The sequence below is a fragment of the Danio rerio genome, chromosome 22 (genome assembly GCF_052040795.2).
Source record: "Danio rerio strain M-AB ecotype USA chromosome 22, GRCz13ab, whole genome shotgun sequence".
In the NCBI taxonomy this organism is placed as follows: Eukaryota; Metazoa; Chordata; class Actinopteri; order Cypriniformes; family Danionidae; genus Danio; species Danio rerio.
In genome coordinates, this window is record NC_141042.1 from 35817174 (window position 1) to 35839413 (window position 22240).

General features: G+C 37.6%; 1 long non-coding RNA gene across 1 annotated transcript; it reads left to right on the forward strand.

Moving 5' to 3' along the window:
* The first annotated feature begins 4378 nt into the window (after positions 1-4378).
* Positions 4379-8694, forward strand: LOC147838612 (uncharacterized). The gene is made up of 3 exons (XR_015522516.1): positions 4379-5359; positions 6048-6861; positions 7390-8694. It is a non-coding gene; the product is annotated as an uncharacterized LOC147838612 (long non-coding RNA).
* The last annotated feature ends 13546 nt before the right edge of the window (positions 8695-22240 follow it).

Sequence of the window (22240 nt, forward strand, 5' to 3'; positions counted from 1 at the left end):
GGATGTGAAAATAAGGGATATGCCCATTATAATAAGGGATTCCCCCAACCCCCTTCAAAAATCCCCAAATTACTAAATATGCTCATTTGGAGCTGCTACGTTGTAAATAAACAGTTAAATGGTCAGTTATATGTTTTGATATTATTATTTACAAAAGAAAAAATAAATAATATACATTAGCAGCAAATACATAAGCAAACAGTTCAGCTTATTAAATTTAATAGCTATCATAATGAAATAGAATCAAATCTCATTAGCAGTTTCTTCACTGTATAACATACACATTCTGAATAAAAAGCAAAGGATAAATTATTTATTTAGACTTTTTTTTATTTGATTACATTTAATGACAGGTGTCACTTTAAAAATGCACACATCTAACATTAAAATGAAATCATTCGACTGCTTTCCTAACTGTTTATGCTTATTTAGGGTGAAATTTACTTGTGTTCGAAAAAAATAACCCCACCAAGATCGACATCTGTAGATATTAATATTATTAATTATGTGTCCGCTGTTTAAACACGCACCCAAAACTCAGACTTTTGCTCCACTTCAAATCACGAGTCCAGAATCCATTTGGGAAACAGTCTATTTATCACTATGGATAAATAAATGTCAGCTGACAGTCATGCAGCGCTATGACTGTTTTGAGGATTGCATATGAAGGGGAGACGACACTTGTAATAAAAAGGAAGGGTATCGCGCCATTTTTATGTTTGTTTCAAAGTGTTTTTGTGCCTAAACAAAACGAAAGCGCAGAACAGACTCGCATTAAGAGCAAGGGGCGGCCCCTGGTGGTTCGGCGGTATGGCTTGACTCTTTAATGTTTATTTGCCACCCTTCAGAGAAACACAGCAAATACAGGAAAATACCTTTACGGGATCTTAGCGGGATAGAACTGTAAAATACGGGAGAATCCTGGGAAAAACCGGAAGGTTGACAGGTATGATATATGTGCATAATACAGACCATATAATTCTCCTGTATTGCTTCTTTATATCCACATAATAGCCCTGTACATACAAGATATGTCTCCTATATAGCTCGTATCTAGGGCCAGACGGAATCTGTGGAAATTTTTTGCTATTTCTGCGCAAAATTTTGTTAAAAATCTGCAGATTTATGCGGAATGTTTTTTTGAGTCACATAACTAAAACCTTAATGTATTAAATAAAAAGTATTACCTTTTTACCTTTTATTTAATGTTTACAATGCAAATCTAATTAGATCGCGACACTGCAAGCTGCAGAGCCACTTGAGCTGAGGGGGAGCTTTTTTTTAATGTTTTTTTTTTTCATTTATGTTTTTTTATTTTCTTTATTTTATTTTTTTTTAGCTGTTTTAATGCGTACACCCTCCCCACTCCTAACCCCAACCCCTAGTGACATCACTTGTAGAATAACTGCAAGGAAGGAGGAGCTGGAGCTCAAGCTCCCCCTTGCTGGAGCTCAGCTCTGCCCAAGTGGCTCTGCAATGAGCACCACTTGATTAGATCCACTTTATTTGGTAAACAAAGCAAGTCTCTCATAAAATATATCTACTAAAAGACTGACAAAAATTCTTCACAAACTATATTGTCAATAAATCATATAAATATGTCTAAATTAATCAATAATATTACTAAAGTTAATTTAAAAACTGAATAAATACAAATTTAGACAATGCACTCAACTACTTGATGACTTACTACTTCAGAGATTCTGAAGTGCGCATCCCATGCATAATGCGCTATCCCATGATGCCCCCGAGAGAATTTATGAAAGGGAGAGAAGTGATGCAACTGACGCAGGTAGATCACGTGACCATGACAAAACGGCGGATGTAGTACGTATGAATTCCATTCATACTTTTCACATTAATACCATATAGAACACACTTTTCTTATGGTCGAGTAGTACATTTAAAATCAGATGCAGTACTCACTGAGTAATAGGCGGTCTCGGACCTAGTTTAGCTTTCCCTTTAGCATCGGGTTATGTAGTGTTTCTTAACTAGCTGTATTTTATTTCCTAGCATCTGGGGATAGATTTGCTGTGGCTTGTCGTGGTCACTGTCACCTCAGCAGGATCGTTCTTTACTCCGGGGCTTATTGTACTTTTAATGCGTCCGTGAGTGCATGTTTATGAAGCGGTTCGCAAGCTAAAGCTATGTACTATTTTAAATAATTGTGCCCCGATCTGTTATCCTTTTAGGAAGGATAACTGACTATAGACGAACTGTTCGAGAGTTTGGAGCAACAATTGTGATACTGCGGCTTTTGATACTGCTGCTTTTAAAGTTCGTTTGAGTATACTGCTTGGAGTCCGTTTTGATACGTGCTTTCATTATATGATACCATTATATGATGTGCGAACTTTAATGTGCAGATTCTAACAACTGCGCTGTGAATCACTGACGCTATTTGCCTTCACATAGTGAACTTTACGCACGGATTGCAAAGTTTTGTGGTTCGCAACTGGTTTTCCTGCCACTGGTAAGCCTCTAACTCCTCCCATTGCCATTATTGTTCCTTGATGTGACTGCTGCTACTATTGTCGACCAAGCTTTTAAAAGATTTTTTTTATATTGGATAATTAAGGAAAATAAAGTTTTGTATTTTTGGTGTTCACATCTCATGCCTGTTCCTTACAACAAGAACCTGTGTTAAATTCCCTGTGATAAGGGTGGCGTAGTCAGCTTCAATTTAGTATCAATTTAGTATCCCAACTTACCACTCCGCTACACATGGATATGTATATTGCGATTTGTGATTTTTGAAAGTATTACATACTTTTATGAACGTTTATTATTACCATTTACCTCCCTATACAGTTTGACATGGAGCTTGGACCCGTAAGGCATGTGACGTCACGCTTAAGCAGATAAGTGTAATAATTGAACAAACAACTACAACAACAAGCAAACATTATCCTTTAAAACACCATTGAACCATAAATAATCAGCCTCTCAGCCACCGCTGTTTATATAAATGTACAAACGCACATCACTTGAATTAAAAAGGGATCTGCTAGAAAGATCACAGACACCATTATCTAGAGGTAAATGAAGTTGAAAATGAAGTCCTGGTGGTTGTGGAGATTCCGTTTGTAAGATGTACATGAAGCCGTCTGGTGTTTGTTTGTGAACTTGTGCGTGTCTGACAGGCTTCCAGATCACGAGGCAGACATTCAATGTAAAACGTTCATGCGTGAACGCCATTATCCTGTACCATGATTTCAGGTCATCTGCCACTTGCTTCAGTCCGTTTTGGCAAAAAAAAAACTTCAACTGGATTGTTTTGAGAGATCAGGCTAATAGACGCAGTGGAATTTTCTGTGTTTCAGCCCCCAATGGGAACATCATAATAATATTAGTGCTGGGGAACAATTAAAAATATTAGATGCAACTAACTGCTTGATTTTTCCACAGATTCTTACATGCAAAATTCAGCAATGAATTTAAAAGTAGTGTATTGCGCACTTTTATTTTTCAAAAGTATTGGGGTTTCTCATTTATAAATGTGAGGCATGTATAAAATCAAAGAGGCTCATTCTGAAAACCTAGCCCTATATACATTTCTGGAGATCTTGAATTATGTAGCCACAAGTACGTATGGCTGCATTTCATCTTTAAAACGAATGCTACATAGTAGTATGACACCGTTTCTTTTCACGCTTGCCGAGAAGGGTCTGGCTGCAGACTCGGTGCAGTGCAATCTGAGCTGCATCCAATGCTTTTTAATGTGCTCAACTAACCCCACCCCTAACCCTACCTGCCACAGTGACATCACTCACTCCATTGAGTGCATTGTGTCTGACATTGCATCGGTGAGTGATGCAATCTCAGCTTGCATCCTAAAGGCTGCATCCAGAAATGATTGTGCTTGCCAGCTGACTGCTTACCTCCGTATGGATGGCTTTTCCGCTGTTACCAGTTTGTCCAGTAGCTCACCTTGTTCATCTGTGACTCGGTGGACTGGAGACACAAAGAGGAGTTGACCACAACGACGGGGTTCAAGTCTGGTGAAGCACGGTTCTAGATAGTGGGTAAGACAAAAACAGACAGCAAAAAATAAATTAAAAAAGTAAATAACAGGGTTAGAATATGGTAAAAATAAGGAGAGGGACTTTCTTGTTCTGGATAGCTTTTGAAAACCCTGACGGTTGTGTTTGGGGAAGTAGGTGGGTGGGTCAGTCGGTGCTTTTGTAAACACTATCGGTTGGGCTTAGGGACGTGGGTTGGAGGGTCAATCGGTGCTTTTGAAAATACTATGAAAATATGAATGAATGAGCCTAGGATGTGTAAAATAGGGCTCAAAATGTGTGTATGTCACTTCCGATGTAAGACTTATGATGTACAAAGAACAAACCTGATGAAAGAATGTGCGCAGCTGTAAGTAAACTAACTAAACATGCTTATCTTAAATATTGTCTTAAAATCAGAACTGTGGTGTAAGAAAAAAAAAAACTCCAATAACACATTGAACAACTCAAGAGTTTTCATAGTAATATTCCTCCTACATATTAACAGTTAAAAATAAGTTGTTAATTTGGAAATGTGCATCACATTTGACTAGAATGCAGAAAATTTGCCACAGTTGTGTGTTCTGTGCAAGTTCAAATAATTCAATTTGATCTGCAAATTAGCTTGATGAAAAAAAGGGCAAGTATGCTACAACTTATATTACAGAAATATTATATATAATTGAATTTTATGAACTTGACTCCAGTGACAAAATATTTACTTCACACATAGGTATGCTAAGTTTCCCGGATTCATGCCTTATTACCTGCATCTACTTTTTTTTTTTTCCTTTAACACACTTTAGATTTATTTTAAAAGTTGTTTATTGTACACCTTGTCACATATCAGCTTTTAAAACATTGTTTAAGGAGGAAGCTTCCCACAATAATTTCAGCTAAAACACCTGGTACATAAAGGTGGAGGGGTAAAGCTGTGTGTCTTCGGATATCAGTTGGATACAATATTTCCTAAACATATGGGCAAAAGAAAGTAAATAGATGATAAATAGAAGAGGGCCCAGAGAACCCGGTGGGACACCAGTAGTAACTGTATACACTCTTGATTTGAACGGAAAGAGGAATAAAGGAATATAAAGTACTTATTGTGTTTTTTTAGATTTTTCACTCTACACATTGTCACGTTGCAGCTTTCAGACTATTTAGACCTTTTTCAAGAAGTCCACTTTTCACAATAGAAAGTCTAGAAAGTCAATAGATGGGGTTGGAATGGATTAACACGATTATTTACACAAATAGAAATACTCAGTAATGTAAGATCGTTGACATGACCTTCAAAAGAAAATGTGCCATCCATAATGACACCCAAACTCCTGACCTGCTGAAAAGGACAGATTGTATTAATGTTGATGTCTACAGTAAGACAATCAGATTTAGCCAAATTAAGTTTTGTAGCAGTGAGAAAAACCTCAGTTTTACAGCTATACTCAGTTTTAGAATGTTAGCTGAATTTTCAGCTAAAACACCTGGTAAAAGAAAACTGAGGGAGATAAAGTAGAAGGGTTGGAAGACAAGTAAAGCTGGATGATTATGGGTATCAATTGGATATCATTTCCTAAAAAAAATATGGCTAAGGGGATGTAAATAGATAAATAGAAGATGGCCTACAACAGAACCCTGTGGGACACCAGTAGTGAGTATCAATTGGATACCATAGCCAAGAGGAGGTACTGTACAAAGATGATGAATAGAAGAGGGCCCAGAACAGAACCCTATGAGACACCAGTAGTAGCTGTACACACTCTTGATTTTATGGGAAGAGGAGTAAAGGAATATAGAATACACATTGTGTTTTAGTTTGTTCACTGTACACCTTGTCAAATTGCAGCTTTTAGACCTTGTTCAAGAAGGCCACTTCCCACAATAGAAAGTCTAGAATGTTGATAGATAAGGTTGGATTGGATCAATCCAATTAATATTACACAAACAGAAATACTCAGTACTGTAATATCGTTGACATGACCTTTAAAAGAAACTGTGCTATCCATAATGATGCCCAAACTCCTGACATGCTGAGAAGGACAGATTGTATTATTGTTGAGGTCTACATTAAGACAATCAGATTAAGCCTAAGTAAATTATGTACCAGTGAGTAAGACTTCGGTTTTGCAGCTACTCAGTTTTAGAATGTTGGCTGAATTTTCAGTTAAACACTTTGTAAAAGAAAATAGAGGGGGATAAAATAGAAAGGCTGGAAGACAGGTAAAGCTGAATAATTTGGGATATCAATTGGATAAAATTTCCTAAATAGAAATATGGCTGAGAAGATGTAGATAAATAGAAGTGGGCCAAGGACAGACCCCTGTGGTACACCAGTAGTAAGTATCAATTGGATACCATAGTTACTAAAAATATGGCCAAGAGGAAGTACTGTACGTAGATGAGGAATAGAAGAGAGCCCAGAGCAGAACCCTGTGGGACACCAGTAGTAACTGTATACATTTTTGATTTGAACGGGTAGGAAAAATGAAGGAATATACAGTATATATTGTGTTTTTTAGTTTGTTCACTGTAAACCTAGTCACCTTGCAGCTTTTAGACATTTTAGACCTTGTTCAAAAACGGCGCTTCCCACAATAGAAAGTCTAGATAGGGTTGGATTGGGTCAATACGATTAATATTACACAAATTTAAAGACATAGAACCGGTGATATCGTTGACATGACCTTTAAAAGATACTGTGTTATCCATAATGACACCCAAACTCCTGACCTGCTGAGAAGGACAGATTGCATTATTGTCGATGTCTACAGTAAGACAATCAGATTTAGCCAAAGTAGATTTTGTACCAGAGTAAGACCACGGTTTTACAACTATTGAGTTTTAGAAAGTTTAAAAGGTCAAGGTCAAGGTCAAGGTAAAATGTATTGTCTCCCGTAGGAGAAATTTGTTTTAGAAAAAAGGTTCTGCTGTACATAGACACCAACAAGACAACATACATAACATACATAGACAATAAAATCTAATCCTAAAATACCTCCTAATATAAATACGATTCCATAAAATCAGTAATTTAAAAAAAAATGTTTATAAAAATAAAATACCATGTGCCCCACTGCCCTCTGTTGTGCCAACCAATCCCGTTATCTTAATCTTTGACCGTCCTTCCCTACTTGCTCGTTGATCAACTTAATTGAAAAAGGAATAAAAAAATGTTTATATCTATTATACTTGCACAACGAGACCCTATATCTTCTGCCAGAATTCATAAGCTCATATTCCTAGGACAGCACATGTGAAGAATCAGATAAAATCGTATTGGCTTGTGCACAACTCAAAGATTTCTTTTAGTGAATCAAGTGTCTTAATTCCCATGATTTTTCCTGCCACTCTCATCAGGTTATTTACTTTGGTTTTCATTTAAAAGACCTAGTACTTGAAAGTGGAGGGGGACAAAATAAGGTTTGGAAGACAGGTAAAGTTGGATGTCATTGGGTATCAATTAAATACCATATTTCCTAAAAAATATGGTGAAAACGAAGTAAACAGATGATGAATAGAAGAGGACCCAGAACAGAACCCTGTGGGACACCAGGGACTATCAATTGAATACCATATTTCTTAAAAATATGGCCAAAAGGAGGTAAGCAGATGAGGAATAGAAGAGGGCCCAGAACACAACCCTGTTGGGCACCAGTATTACACTTTTGATTTGAACGAAAAGAAGGAGTGAAGGAAAGAGGAGTCTCAGTGATCCCCATAGACGAACCTGTACAGTAGTTTATTCTGCAAGATCATATCAAAGACCACGCTCAGGTCAAAGAGGATAAGTGTTGCAGAATCAGCTGTCAAATAACAAAGTATTAGTCATTTTGACAAGAGCGACGTCTAGTATGGTAAAGACGAAAACTGGAACTGCTCAGAAAATTTATCACTGAAGAGATGACTGTGACCTTGATTTGCAACACATTTCAAGATGTTTAAAAATAAATGGCACATGAGAGATTGGTTGATAATTGGCAAAGTTTAATGGATCAATGTCACAGGTAAAAGCACAAAGCACTGCTATTGACATGTCCTTCAGAATCAGACACTTGTATGTGAAGCAGTGGCACAGTGCGAGTAAATGTGCAGATTAAGGGGTTGTAATGTATTATAAGATCCGCTCTTTTAAACCAACATGGACTTAAAACCCCTGTAAGCTTGTAGAATAAGGTTTACTAAATTTTCTGGGTTGATAAATGCACTGAGGATCCAATCATAGACTTTTAGCTGAAATTTCCATGATATTCACCTTTAAAAGGGAACTGAGGTAATCATGAATTCCTGTACAGCTTTAAGTCGTAAAAATTTTAGGACGGCTGAGTACAAATAAATAAAGCCTTGCTAAAAATGGAGTAGCGACACCCATGCTGCCTACACATTTAACCTTCTGAAAGTGGGACTGAAAAGCAGCACTGTGCTATTAGGAATACGAATTTGCCCGATGAATTGAAGGAATCGCCTTCATGTGATCTTGGCATCATATTCAAGGTTCGCTTTAAAAGAAAACCCGAGGCCTGAAGCGAGCGCACCTTTTTTTTCCCCTCCCAGATGTGTGAAGGGTTGGTCTTTATCTGTGCTCAGAGTTGATCCTGACGAGGGAAAAGGTGCAGGGCTGTAAAATTGAAAGAAGAAATACATCAAAGAGGGGTAATGAACCTTGTCCAATCCCAGCTCGGCCGAGAGGCGCTCTGGGCCAAGAGATGTGGAGAATTCTGATGAAGCCGTTTTCTTTGCCGGCGCAATGGCCTGGGATTGAGTGTGTGTGTTGTTCGCGGTAAGTGTTAGGCGTCAAGCCAGGTGAACGGTCTTACAAGCCTCACCACTTTTGATTCCTTCACTCAGCTGAGAGCTCCATTCTTGAAAGCCTTCCGATCCGAGACTGAGAGTCCTAAATGGGAGCCTTGGTGTTGGTGATGAGGTACAATCCTGCAGGAGGGGTCCCGTACACCTCATTAAGCTCAAAGCGGGCATCCAGCAGTAACTTAACAAGCCTTGCTACACCCGTTTGAAATTTGAGCTTGCAAGCTGCGTTAAAACGCCAAAATTGTCAGCGCTTCTAGAAGGAAATGAGGGGCGTTTAGGGAAAATGCAGTTGTTGTTATCTCTTTATGCATATGTATAATCCCAAGCAGCTTTGAAATGTTTATGTGATTGTGTGATTCTCTTAAGTCCCTTTCACACCAGGGACATTAAATATAACAACTCTGATTATGTTAGCATAACAAAGTGTTCACCAGGCCATATAAATGGAACTACTTCAAAACTAAATCAGTTGTTGAATGATTAAAAACGTAGACAGCCAATCAGATTCCATTCTGCTTTAATGAAAGTAAGCATTTACAAGGGTTCAATCATTATTATTATTATGCTCACTGGTTCATAATCATAGAGGAACCACTTTTTTTGTCACAATCTTTTGGAAGTAGTTTACAGCCCCTATGCTCACATATGTACAATCATAAAAGGTTTTAGATATGTTATTCCGGTAACACTTTAAAATAAGGTTCATTAGTTAATGCATTTACTAACATGAACTATTCATGAACAAAACTTGTTTAGCATTTATTAATCATAATTGAACATTTACTAATGCATTATTAACATTCAAGTCCATGCTTGTTAACATTAGTTAATGCACCATGAGTTAACATTAACTAACAATGAACTACTGCATTTTCAATAACTAACGTTTATTAACATGAATAAATACTGTAGTAAATGTATTGCTCATTGTTTGTTCATGTTAGTAAATGCATTACTTAACATTAACTACTGAACCTAATTGTAAAGTGTGACCGTTATTCCATGTTCTTGTGTTTTGCTATAGATGCGAAAGGGCAAATTTCAAACTATTACTGTACATATTACAATGGTAAATGCTGTTTTGAAGGGTCAAAAATCTTCTTGACTATTTAATGTTTTGCCTTAGGGGCAAAATAGTTGATAATTGCATTACCTTCAGAAAATATGTTGTATATTAATGTTGTTTTAAAGCCTTTCCACAACTAAACAATTAAACTAAAATAGAGTTGGACAAACTTGAAAGAAAAATTCTGTGTGAGTTTAATTATCATCAGCATTCGCAAATATACACTTATTTAGTGGTAATGTTTGTTAGCGTGAGCCGTAAAAGTTGTAAAAGTTATCAATTGTGTGTACGCATATGATTACCGTTATCATAATTGTCATCTTCCATCTCTGGGAAACATCCATTAACACTCGTACATTACGGACATTTAGCCTACCCAATTCACCTATACCACATGTGTTTGGACTGTAAGGGGAACCTGGAGCACCCGGGGGAAACCAATGCGAACACGGGGAGAACATGCAAACTCCACACAGAAATGCCAACTGACCCAATTGGAGCTCGAACCAGCGACCTTCATGATGTGAGGCGATTGTGCTACTCATTGTGCCACCATGATGCTATGTCATGGCAATTATCTATTAGTGTATTGTGGACAAAGATAGTTACTGTTATGGTTATTACGTTGGTGTGAATGCTAATATTGTAACTGATGTAATTATCGACTATTGTTGTGGATGCAATTATAGTTATTACTATAGTTATTGTCTGTTGGTGCAAATACTAATATAGTAACTATAAAATTATCAAATGTTAGTTTCTCTGGGTGCTCTGGTTTCCCCCACAGTCCAAAGACATGTGATACAGGTGAATTGGGTAGGCTAAATTGTCGGTAGTGTATGAATGTGTGTGTGTGTGGATGTTTTCCAGAGATGGGTTGCGGCTGAAAGGGGATCCGCTGTGTAAAAACTTGCTGGATAAGTTGGTGGTTTATACTCTTTCATCATTCCGCTGTGGCAACCCCGGATTAATAAAGGGACTAAGCCAACAAGAAAATCAATGAATGAATGAATGAATACTCGTGCGTTAGAAAAGAATGTTTTATATGAATGTGAGTAGTATGAATGGAACTCGGATGTCCGCCATTTTGTCACGATCACGTGACCTACCTGAGTTGTGTCGCTTCACTCCCATTCATAAATTCTCTAGCGGGGCATGGGATAGTGCTGCGTGCATCTGATGCACACTTCAGAATCTCGCCGGAAGTTATAGGACACATACTGGTTTTCGAATTCTGTGAATTTGGACATACTACTCACGCAGTTATTGTCTGTTGGTGTGGATGCTAATATTCTGTAGTTATAATTATAGTTGTTGTCTGTTACAATGAACATTAGCATTGCTATTGTTATAGTTATAGTTTATAACCATGGACACTAATATAGTTATTGCAGTTATTGACAGTTAGTTTGGATGCTAATGTAGTTATTGCAATAGTTATATGTCTGTTGGTGTAGATGCTAATATAGTTATTGCTATAGTTATCATCTGTTGGTTTTGATGCAAATATAGTTATTGCTATAGTTATTGTCTGTTGGTGTGGATGCATATATATTTATTGCTTTAGTTATTGTTTGTCTGTGTAGATGCTATGTAGTTATCAATTTAGTTATCGTCAATAACCATGGATACTAATATATTTATTGTTATAGTTATTGTCTGCTGGTGTGGATGCTAATATAGTTTTTGCGATAGTTATCGTCTGCTGGTGTGGATAGTTATTTGGCATAGTAGTCGTCTGTTGGTGTGGATGCTAATATAGTAAATGTTATAGTTATCGTCTGTTGGTGTGGATGCAAATATAGTTAATGCTATGGTTATCGTCTGTTGGTGTGGATGCAAATATAGTTAATGCTATGGTTATCGTCTGTTGGTGTGGATGCTAATATAGTTATTGTTATAGTTATCTTTTGTTGGTGTGGAAGATAATATAGTTATTGCTATAGTTATCATCAGTTTGTGTGGATGCTAATATGGATATTGCTATAGTTATGGTCTTTTGGTGTGGTTGCTAATATATTTATTGCTATAGTTGTCGTCTGTTGGTGTAGCTGCTATATGGTTATCAATTTAGTTATATTTTATAACCATGGATGCGAATATAGTTATTGCTATAGTTATCATCAGTTTGTGTGGATGCTAATACAGTTATTGTTATAGTTCCCGTTTTTTGGTGTAGATGCTAATATATTTATTGCTATAGTTATCGTCTGTTGGTTCGGGTGCTAATGTAGACATTGCAATAATTATTGTCTGTTGGTGTGGATGCTAATATAATTATTGCTATAGTTATCGTCTGCTGGTGTGGATGCTAATATATTTATTGCTATAGTTATCGTCTGTTAGTGTGGATGCTAATATAGTTACTGTTATTGTCTGGTGGTGCCCTGCTAAAAAATCCAGCTTAAACCAGCCTAGACTGGTTGGCTGGTTTTAGCTGGTCAACCAGACTGGTTTTAGAGGGGTTTTGGCTAGGCTGGTCAAGCCGGTTTTAGCTGGTTATCTCCCAGCCTGACCAGCTAAGACCAGGCTGGAAATGGCTGGAAACCAGCCTGGAAATGGCCAAAACCCCTCTAAAACCAGCCTGGGCTCCCAGCCTGGCTAGGCTGGTTTAAGCTGGATTTTTTAGCAGGGTGTGAATGCTAATATGTTGCACCCCATGCAAAAATACGCTTTGGGAAATGTTTCACATTTAAACGCAACACAGTTGCAGCCATAGAAAAGCCCAAATAGTGACAAATATGACCATCAACAATGTTCAAGGATGGTGTTTGTGAGAAGTTCTAAGAACTATTGAGAAATAAGCTAAAATTAACTAAGTGCAGCAACATTTTAGTCATTCTGGCCAATGAGGGTTGTGGAAAGTTCAATAATTAGATCGCTCTCCTACATAAATCCATTATATAAGGACTGTTTTTACATAAAAAATTAATGCTTCTCTCACGTCATACCCTCAGTTTTCATCAAAACATACTTTTTTTCCCCATCAATCGTCCAAATGCAGCTGATGCTCAGTTGGGTGGGTGTGATTTGGCAGCACTCGCTCACTCTTGATTTAATGGACTAAATGGTCTGTGCCCATCGCCTGGCGGTTTCTGGCCCCGTCCTCATTATCCGAAGCGCGACCGCAGACAACATCAAACATGAGTGGGATTTGCGAATCATCTGACACGGCCGAGAAAGAGGATTAGAGATCGTGTCTCCTCACCTCGCTGAGATCTTTTTGGCTGTACTTTGTTAGTTGAGTCGCGGGTCTGCTAAGTCCTGCTTAGCCGCCAACTGCTGTATGAGTCATTATAGATCTATTCTGAAAATCTGGCACTGGAGGACTCTCATTTTCACACTATTGTTCCTTGCCGAACGCCTCACTGATAGAACAGTCTTCAATATTATTAATACTGAAGTGCGAAAAACACGATTCCTTTAACTCGTTGTTACGCTAACGTAACATACGGTTAGAAAAAAAGCTAATGAATATTTAAATTAGCCTCACAGTTACAACAAATATTCATTAATTTTCCTTCGGCTTAGTCCCCTATTTATCAGGGGCCACCACAGCAGAATGAACTGCCAACTATTCCACCATATGTTTTATTCAGCGGATGCCCTTCCAGCAGCAATCCAGTACTGGGAAACACCCATACACACTCATTCACACACACTATAGCTAATTTAGTTATCAATTCATCTACAGCGCAAGTGTTTGGACAGTTGGGGAACTTGGAGCACCCGGAGGAAACCCACGCCAACATGGAGAGAACATGCAAACTCCACACAGAAACTAGCCAAGCTGGGACTCAAATCAGTGACTTTCTTGCTGTGAGATGACAGTGCTAACCACTAAGCCACCATGCTGCCCACATTACAGCAATGATTTAGCATATATTTAAATTATTCATTCATTCATTTTCTTTTTGGCTTTGTTAATCAGGGGTCGCCACAGCAGAATGAACTGCCAACTTATCCAGCATATGTTTTACGCAGTGGATGCCCTTCTAGCTGCAACCCATGTCTGGGAAACATCCATACTCATTCACACTCATCCACTGCAAACAATTTAGCCTACCCAATTCACCTGTACTGCATGTCTTCGGACTGTGGGGGAAACCAGAGCACCCAGAGGAAACCCACGCGAACACAGGGAGAACATGCAAACTCCAAACCAGCGACCTTCTTGCTGTGAGGCAACAGTACTGCGTAACCCATATTTATATTGTGTTTTAGGTAAAAAAAGAGCAAGGAATATCTGGGGAAAATGCTTCCTGGCCAGACCCTCTAGAAGAATGAGAATTTGCCACTGTTTGCTGTTGAAGGTTGATAGCTGAGAATGACAAATTAGACAATTTCACCCTTTAAGATTGCACCAAAAAGAATCAGTCACTTGTAAAAAGGTCAATGATGTGATTTATTTTTTTTTTTTTTTGTTGTCCCCAATATGTTAGGAATGCTCCTCATATTAGTATTATTAAACCCATTTTCTGTGAATAGGATTTTTAAAAGCTGGATTATTTAGTTTTATCATCATTATTTTCTTATGATATTACGAGGAATCTTACATTTTGAGGCACAAAATCTTATGTATTATTATAAAAAATCATGTTATATATTTAGAATATATATATATGATATATGAGAGTGGTATGGCTGTCCTGATACCATGCCATTATTCAAATTATTTATTATTATTATTTATTTTTTATGTTTATTTTTTTCCACCTATGGTGAAAAATCTCCTTTTAATGCTGTTTGGACAGACATGTGTGTAGGTATTGTGTATATACTGTCATATTGGGCTGATATAAACAAACCCAGTCCTTTTTTTCAATTTAACAACATAAAAACGGTGGACCAATTGGAGCGGTTTTTAGACCGACCGCAATTTGACGTAGGAGTGCGGTTCCGCCGCCCACCGAATTGATTGACAGCTGCGTATTAACTTGTCTCCATAGTAACGCGTACAATCACATCAACAAGACAGGATGTGCGCAAAGCAACCGGGAATAAAAGGTCTGTTCAGTTTGCTAGGATCATCAATCATCATCAAATGTGATCAGGAGTGAGTTTTACAAGTTTAGAATGTTTTAAAACAGTGCAAGTGTGTAATGAATTACAGCGATTTACTTCAGATTCACTTCATCAGCACATCTGCATGTCAGAACAACTATAAAAGAAGATGCTTCAATCCTGGTTTGTGGACATTAAATCAGGTTTATTTTGTACATTAACATAAAATATCCATACAGCAGGGGATATTAACCTGTATCCTGTCACATACATGTGCAAAAAGAAAGCAAAGCTAAACATTTGCACTGTCTGTATGTGTGTGTGTGTGTGTGTGCGTGATTTTTGCAACCCGGGCTCATTGTGGAAACGTAGTCCCGCGGACGTTTCTGGAGACCGCGGAATACGGCCCATGCGGGTACGTACGGCTGCAGTTTTTGTTTTTGCGAGTCCGCGAGAGGCCGCTGTTGTGTGATTTTTCTCATCTCGAACGTCTCTCGCCAGAGGCCGCTGTTCGACTGACCGGATGATTGACTGCGCGACCGGCCAATCGGCTGACCGCCCTCCTCTTTCCCTGAACCCAACCAATTTTACCGATCGACCCGCCCGCCCGCTCGCTTCCCCTAAACCCGAGCAACAGTTTACAAAAGCCGTCCAAAAAAAGAAAAGCCCTAATTTTTTTTTTTCTACCGCGTTTTCGGATTTCACCGCGTTCTCAACCTGTTGTGAAACTCGTTCACTTAATTTTTGGGATTCTGTTTTTGTCTTACCTGATTGCTGGAACTGCTCTTCCCCGGACTCGAAACCAATCGATCGCCATGGTCAACTCCTCCTCTCTGCATCTCGAGCCTGCCGACGTTACACGGTGAGCTGTGTGGACAAACGGGTTGCAGCGGGAAAGCCCTCCACAAGGAGGTAAGCGGTCGGCCGGCAAGCGCGAAAGAGAACGGCGTCACACCGCCCCGCAGCGTTTGCTTGAAAAAAATAAATGGAGCCGTACGTACCTCCCGGGACGCATTCCGCTGTCTCCAGAAACGTCCACGGGACTACGTTTTCAGAATGAACTTGGGTTGGATTTTTGTAACAACATTGTGTGTACTCATCGGTAAAGTTCTTACAGTAGTATTTCTCACAAATGTTACGTAAGATCTGCTTCCTTCATGTCTGTCTGTTATCTGAAGCAGCCGAACGGGAGTAGATTAAGGCATGCTAATAGGCACTTGAAAACGGTGGGTGTGAAGGACTACCTTTAAAGGCACAGTTCACAAAAAACACTACCTGCTGTTCAGAGCTATAAAATACAAACTTCAGAAAGGTATAATAAATATTTTGATGGGTGTTTTGAGCTGACACTTTACAGACACATTCTGGAGACACTAAAGACTTATATTAAATCTGGAAAAAGGGGTAAATAGGTGCCCTATAATATAAAATGTCAGAGCGGTGCAACTTTTTTATTAGGTAATAAAGTGTCTCATTTTACATGTATCTATGTACTTATATGTGTGTTTGTGTATTTATGTATTTTACTTGTTTGCTTGTTTATTATCATAGCATAAAATGCTTTGGTGATGCAACAAAATTTTATGTGGTTCAACCAATAGACCAATTACCATGTTTGTAAACATTCAGGATGCACGCAGGGAGGTGGCAGAAAGCAACCGGGACCCCTAGCATTTACAGCGAGGGAATGACATCAGATGCGGTGCAGAGTTTGTCGTTGTCTTAGAAATAAGATATATTACTTACTTATTATATATATTATTTACATAATGCTTACAGCATATTATAACAGCTCGTCACTCAGTGACAAGCACAGTGATTCAGCAAAGTTAACGTTAAAGTAAGCGGCGTTCGTCTGACAGCTCCATTTGCGATAATGTTGTTTTCAAGTCACACTTGCAGGTTATTTCAGACCGAATATTCAAAGTGCCGTGGTAAACAATATAGGGAATGTGTCACAAGTTGTCACTGAATGAATGTGTGAATATAAAACTAAGTTTACCTTAATAAACGTAACTTTCACGTTTCATTCTTAGCATTCAGTGTCAGCAGTTTAATTAGCCATATGTAACCATTTCATTTCAGCAATCAAAAACTTGATGTGTATGATTCAGCATAGCATGAACTGACCTGATATGACATGAGAACTGCAGAGTCCAGCATTTCTATTTAGCTCCTTACTTCATTCAGCTCCCATTTAGCCAAAGATGTCTGCAGTTGGTATTAAAGCAGTGTGTGGTGTATGGTAAAAGTGAAGTTTTCTATTTTTGGCCTCGAATTCGGCATCCTACCGCACAACACAACATCTTTCCCATTGCAGCCTGTCTGTTTTTTGCAACCGGGGACCCGTGTGACGTCATGTGTGACGTAGGTTGGTAATTGGTCTATAAGGAGGGATATTAAAACACATGTACACATCAACACTCACTCACTCACTGACCTGCCTTTCTCTCTCCCTAAACCCAACCAATAGTGTTTTAAAAAGCACAGATTGACCCACTCACCCCCTTCCCTAAACCAAACTGAGTGTCCTAGTCAGATTTTTACCATGTTTTCAGATTTTACCACATTCTCATCCGGGTATTTACTTGTTTATTTTTAGTTTTTGGCATCTGTTTTTGTCTTACCCGCTTTCTATAGTTCTTCACCAGACTCGAACCCCATCATCATGGTCAACTCCTCTCAGCATACCAAGTCCGTCTACATCTGAGGGGAGCTACTGGGCAATCTGGCAACAGTGGAAAAGCCGTCCACACGGAGGTAAGCGATCACCTGGTAGTACAAAAAAAAAAAAAAAAGAAGCCATCGTCGACGTCATACTGACTCGTAGTGTTAGTTTTAGGGTGCTTTCACACCTGCCTTATTTAGCTCGATTGAATCGCACTAGAGTTCGTTTGCCCTTTTGGTACGGTTCGTTTGGGCAGGTGAGAATGCAGCAATCGTACTCGAGTGCGCACCAAAAGCAGACCAAATAAGTGTACCGAGACCTGCTTGAAGAGGTGGTCTCGGTACGCTTTCAAACGAACCCTGGAGCGGTTTGTTTGTGGTGAGAATATGATCCGTACTAAAACAGGTCCAACTGCAAAAAGTACTGCACATTTTGGACTAATTCAGCTGCCGTAGGCCGATGCGCTGTGCATTATGGGATATGGAGGAAAAATATTTGTTGACAGCGCTTTACCAACAGAGAGAGAGAGAGGGGAAAACATTACCTGATGGATCGTTGGTAATATTTACGCAAGATGACCATGTTGCAGTTTAGCTAAATTAATTCACGCCTCCTCCTGAAGTGACGAGTGATGCATTAAACACTGTTTTCCAGCCGCGGCCTCACTTTATTCTCGAAATGTATAGTTTGTCTAAAGCAGGGATACAATCAGCCAGCGCAGTCGTCCCTCATGAGTAAAAGGTTTTGTTTACCTGCGGGAGTTCACTGGCATTTTCCCGCACGTGAATTCTGACCAATCAATAAGCAGTTTAGGAAATATGTTTAACAACATCTGGCCAATGAGAGATGTGGATTTTGTCAGATGACTGCATTTTGGTTCGATTCAACTGGATCAGACCAAAGCCAGCAGTGTGGTGTGAAAACAACCCAAAGATGGCAGAAGATGCAACAATGTATCATTTATTGTGCTTGGTCGGGACCAAATGAAGCGAACTACAGATGTGAAAGCACCCTTAAAGACAAAATGCAGCCATACGTAGCTCGGGCTACATAATTCGCACTCTCCAAAAATGTATATGGGGTATTGTTTTCACAATAAGCCTGTGTTGCATAAAACGAACATATTCTATGAATTATTGTCTTTATGTTTACTAGCAAATCTCTTTAAAAAATTATCTTTCAATTATTATTGTTTAAAAATACTTAAAAAAATGTGTACTTTAACACGTTTTCCTGGAACACACGTTATAACTTTCTCTCTGACAGACCCAGATCTCCTCGTAAATGTGTTTGAAAAGTCTCTTCCAGTTGTTTGGCAGAAAAATCACACAAACTCTTTCCTCCTGACCTTGTTACGGGGACGCCAAGTCTGAGATAGAAGAGAGAATTCATAACAGAAATCTCCAGGTTTCACCAGAAATCTGAAGAATGCAAACATCTCTTCAAACACGATATCTGTAGACGTCCTTGAGAGCTTGTTTTTCTCTCTTTTTTTCCCCCACTCATCAGATCTTCGAGAATTCGCTCTTCTTACCTTCTTTCTTGGGAAAAACCTCTAATAATTTAATAATTTTATCCCGACGGGCTTCAGCCAGAACGGCATGTCTTGCACTGCTGGCTCTGGATGTTGGTCGGTGTCATTTTTCATCTAGATTTATGGCTCAGGGAAGCCCATCTGCATTTTTAGTGTGATTGAAAAGTGTGTGCTGGGTTTTTCCCCCATCATGCAGTAAATGCAATCACAGCCTCTTCTGATTTAGTCCTGCTGTATTGTGCATTAGGAGACAGGAGGATTAAGAGATGCTCAGAAAGACCTCTCTGGTTTTAGACAAGACTTCTAAATTAGCCATTTTTGGATGGATACTTGCAAGTGTAGAAGTACACTGCAAAAAAAGATTTACTTTACTAGAGTTTTTATCTCTTTGTAGTGTAAATACATAAAAATTCTTTAATCATGGAGCATTTTCTAGACAAAAGGTTGTCATTTTCAGGAATGATGTCAAAATTAAAAGTTTTTTTTTTTTCTTAAAACAAATTAAATATTTTAACAGTGGTTTGTTCTGTAGACTATCGAAAATTAATATTGCTTTAAGGGGCTAATCATTTTGAACTTAAAATGAATTTAATAAGAATTAAAAACTACTTTTATTCTAGCCAAAATAAAACAAATAAGATTTTTACCAGAAGAACAAATATTATGAGACATACTGTGAAAATTCCCTTCACAAATTCACTCTGTTTACAAAAGAAGAAAAAAAAAATCAAAGGGGGGCTCTGACTTCAACTATATATATATATATATATATATATATATATATATATATATATATATATATATATATATATATATATATATAGCAAATCTGATTGCACTGGGTAGCACGATCGCCTCACAGTGAATTTATGTGTAGAGTTTGCATGTTCTCCCTGTGTTGGGGTAGTTTAGGGGAATTACATAAGCTAAATTGGAAGGGCATCCGCTGTGCAAAGCATATGCTGGATAATTTGACGGCTCACTCTGCTGTGGCGACCCCAGATTAATAAGAGGACTAAGCAAAGAAAAAAATAAATAAATAAATGATTTTCCCTCTTTTAATTCTTGCAAGATCTTCCTATTCTCATATTTCTCAAAGTTTGTAAAAATACCATCTTGAATTGAAACGACTGTTTTATTGCCTTTCTTGGCATTTCAGCTTTTTCCGAAATTCTGTTCTTAATCTCTCAAATCATTTTTTGGACTTTTCTATTTCTGATTTTATACCAAAGAAATAAAAATTGTGGAGAAAAAATATTAATACAATACAGTTTTTCTCAGCCACTTTGATGCATTTCTCACAACACTATTTACATTTGCACAACTGTTAATGCATTTCTCAAAACAATTAGTCATTTGTGCACATCATAGTTGCAGTTTTTCATTCCTTCCAACAAATTGCAGATGCTTTCGGACATTCATCAATTGCTTACATACAACTCTCTGCTATTTATAACATTATCATTTGCTTATGTCATGTCAGTCAAAATTAACTAAACTTGTAAATGCTGTATAGTCATCCCATATAAAACTAATAGTCCTCATTTCATTACGTGAGTCATTACATACAAAAATGTTGAACTAGTTGTCAAAATCTGTCTAGTAAATTTTATTAAAAAAAATAATAATCTTTATTTTGCTGAAAATGTCTTTAAAATTTAACAATTTGATAAATGATTTACTGACCTGTGTATGTTGTATGTTCAGTTCCAATATGTTCTGCAATATAGTTTAAAGTTGTGCCCAGCTCTACCCAAAGAAAGCTTATGCTTGTTGAAAATAAGGGTGTATTTATTATTTTGCATAATGCTGTGAATAAATTAGAATTGCAACGAGCAAATGCAGTAAACATGTGAAACAAACATATTCAGTGTCTTGTACTCAGATGCCTCACTAAATGCAGTGATGTCTGACTTTGCCGAGTTTTCAAATGGCTGTGTAAATAGTATAATGTGCTGTCTTGAGCATTTTCAGGACATGTCACCAAAGTCTGACTTTTTTGCACAGAAAAAATGTCCAGAGTAAACTGTCATAATGAAAACATGACAAAGCCATTTGTCTGTCTTTTTTTATAAACAATGGTGTCAGGACTCACAAAATGGTGTTCATTTTGATGATACTGACACTTTGATTGACATAAAAACTTGCTTTTGAGGAATGAACTATCCATTTTTAGCATGTAATGAGCTTTTGCAGGTTATCAGCTAGGTTTTGCAGTTTGTACTTATTGTTTTGAGAAATGCATTAACTGTTGTGCAGAAATGCACTAGTGTTGTGAGAAACGCACCAAAGCAACTGAGAAAAACTTTAAATAAATATATTCTAATGCACCTGTTTGTATATAACACTTTTTTGAGATTGTGAGCCTTTAAATGTCATTTATAAGGGATTTATAAAGCATGAATAGTCCTCACTTTAGATTAGGTCACAAAACTTCATGAAGTTAAGTTAATAAAGTATTTATTAACATATTAGTTAACTATTAGTGTATGCCTGAATAATTAGATATATAAATGTTGATTTCAATAGTTTATTAATCATTTACTAACTCATTCTGAATGATCCTAAAAACCCTTAACTACTCAAATACAAATGGGTTGTAAATAATGCGATACCTAATTTAGTAATGAAAAATAAACCACGGTCCCACTTTATATTAAATGTCCTTAACTACTACTTGCATCAAAAAAATAAACACAATGTACTTACTGTGTTTATAATGTATTTGAGAACACTTGTGGTGCTTTTGACTTGGGATAGAGGTTGGGTTATGGACAGGTTTGGTGGTTTGGGTAGGTGTAAGGTTGGGTTAAGGTGTAAGGGATCGTCAACAGTGTATTTACAAATGTAGTTACATGTATTTAATAAAGTATAAGTACACAGTAAATACATGTATTTACACAATAAGTACATTGTAATAAACTATTAATTCCTGTTTAAGTACATATTAATTATGGCCTCTTAATATAAAGTGGGACATAAACCACTAAATATGAAAATACAATTATTAAGCACATCATATAGGTGCTGATAAGTCAAGAATAGAGCATTTGTAGCTGCAGTTATAAACTGCTCACTAACGTTTATTAATGTAGAGTTAATGCTTAACAAATAATGAATTCACTAGATGCCAATGCCTTATAAATGATTTATAGTGT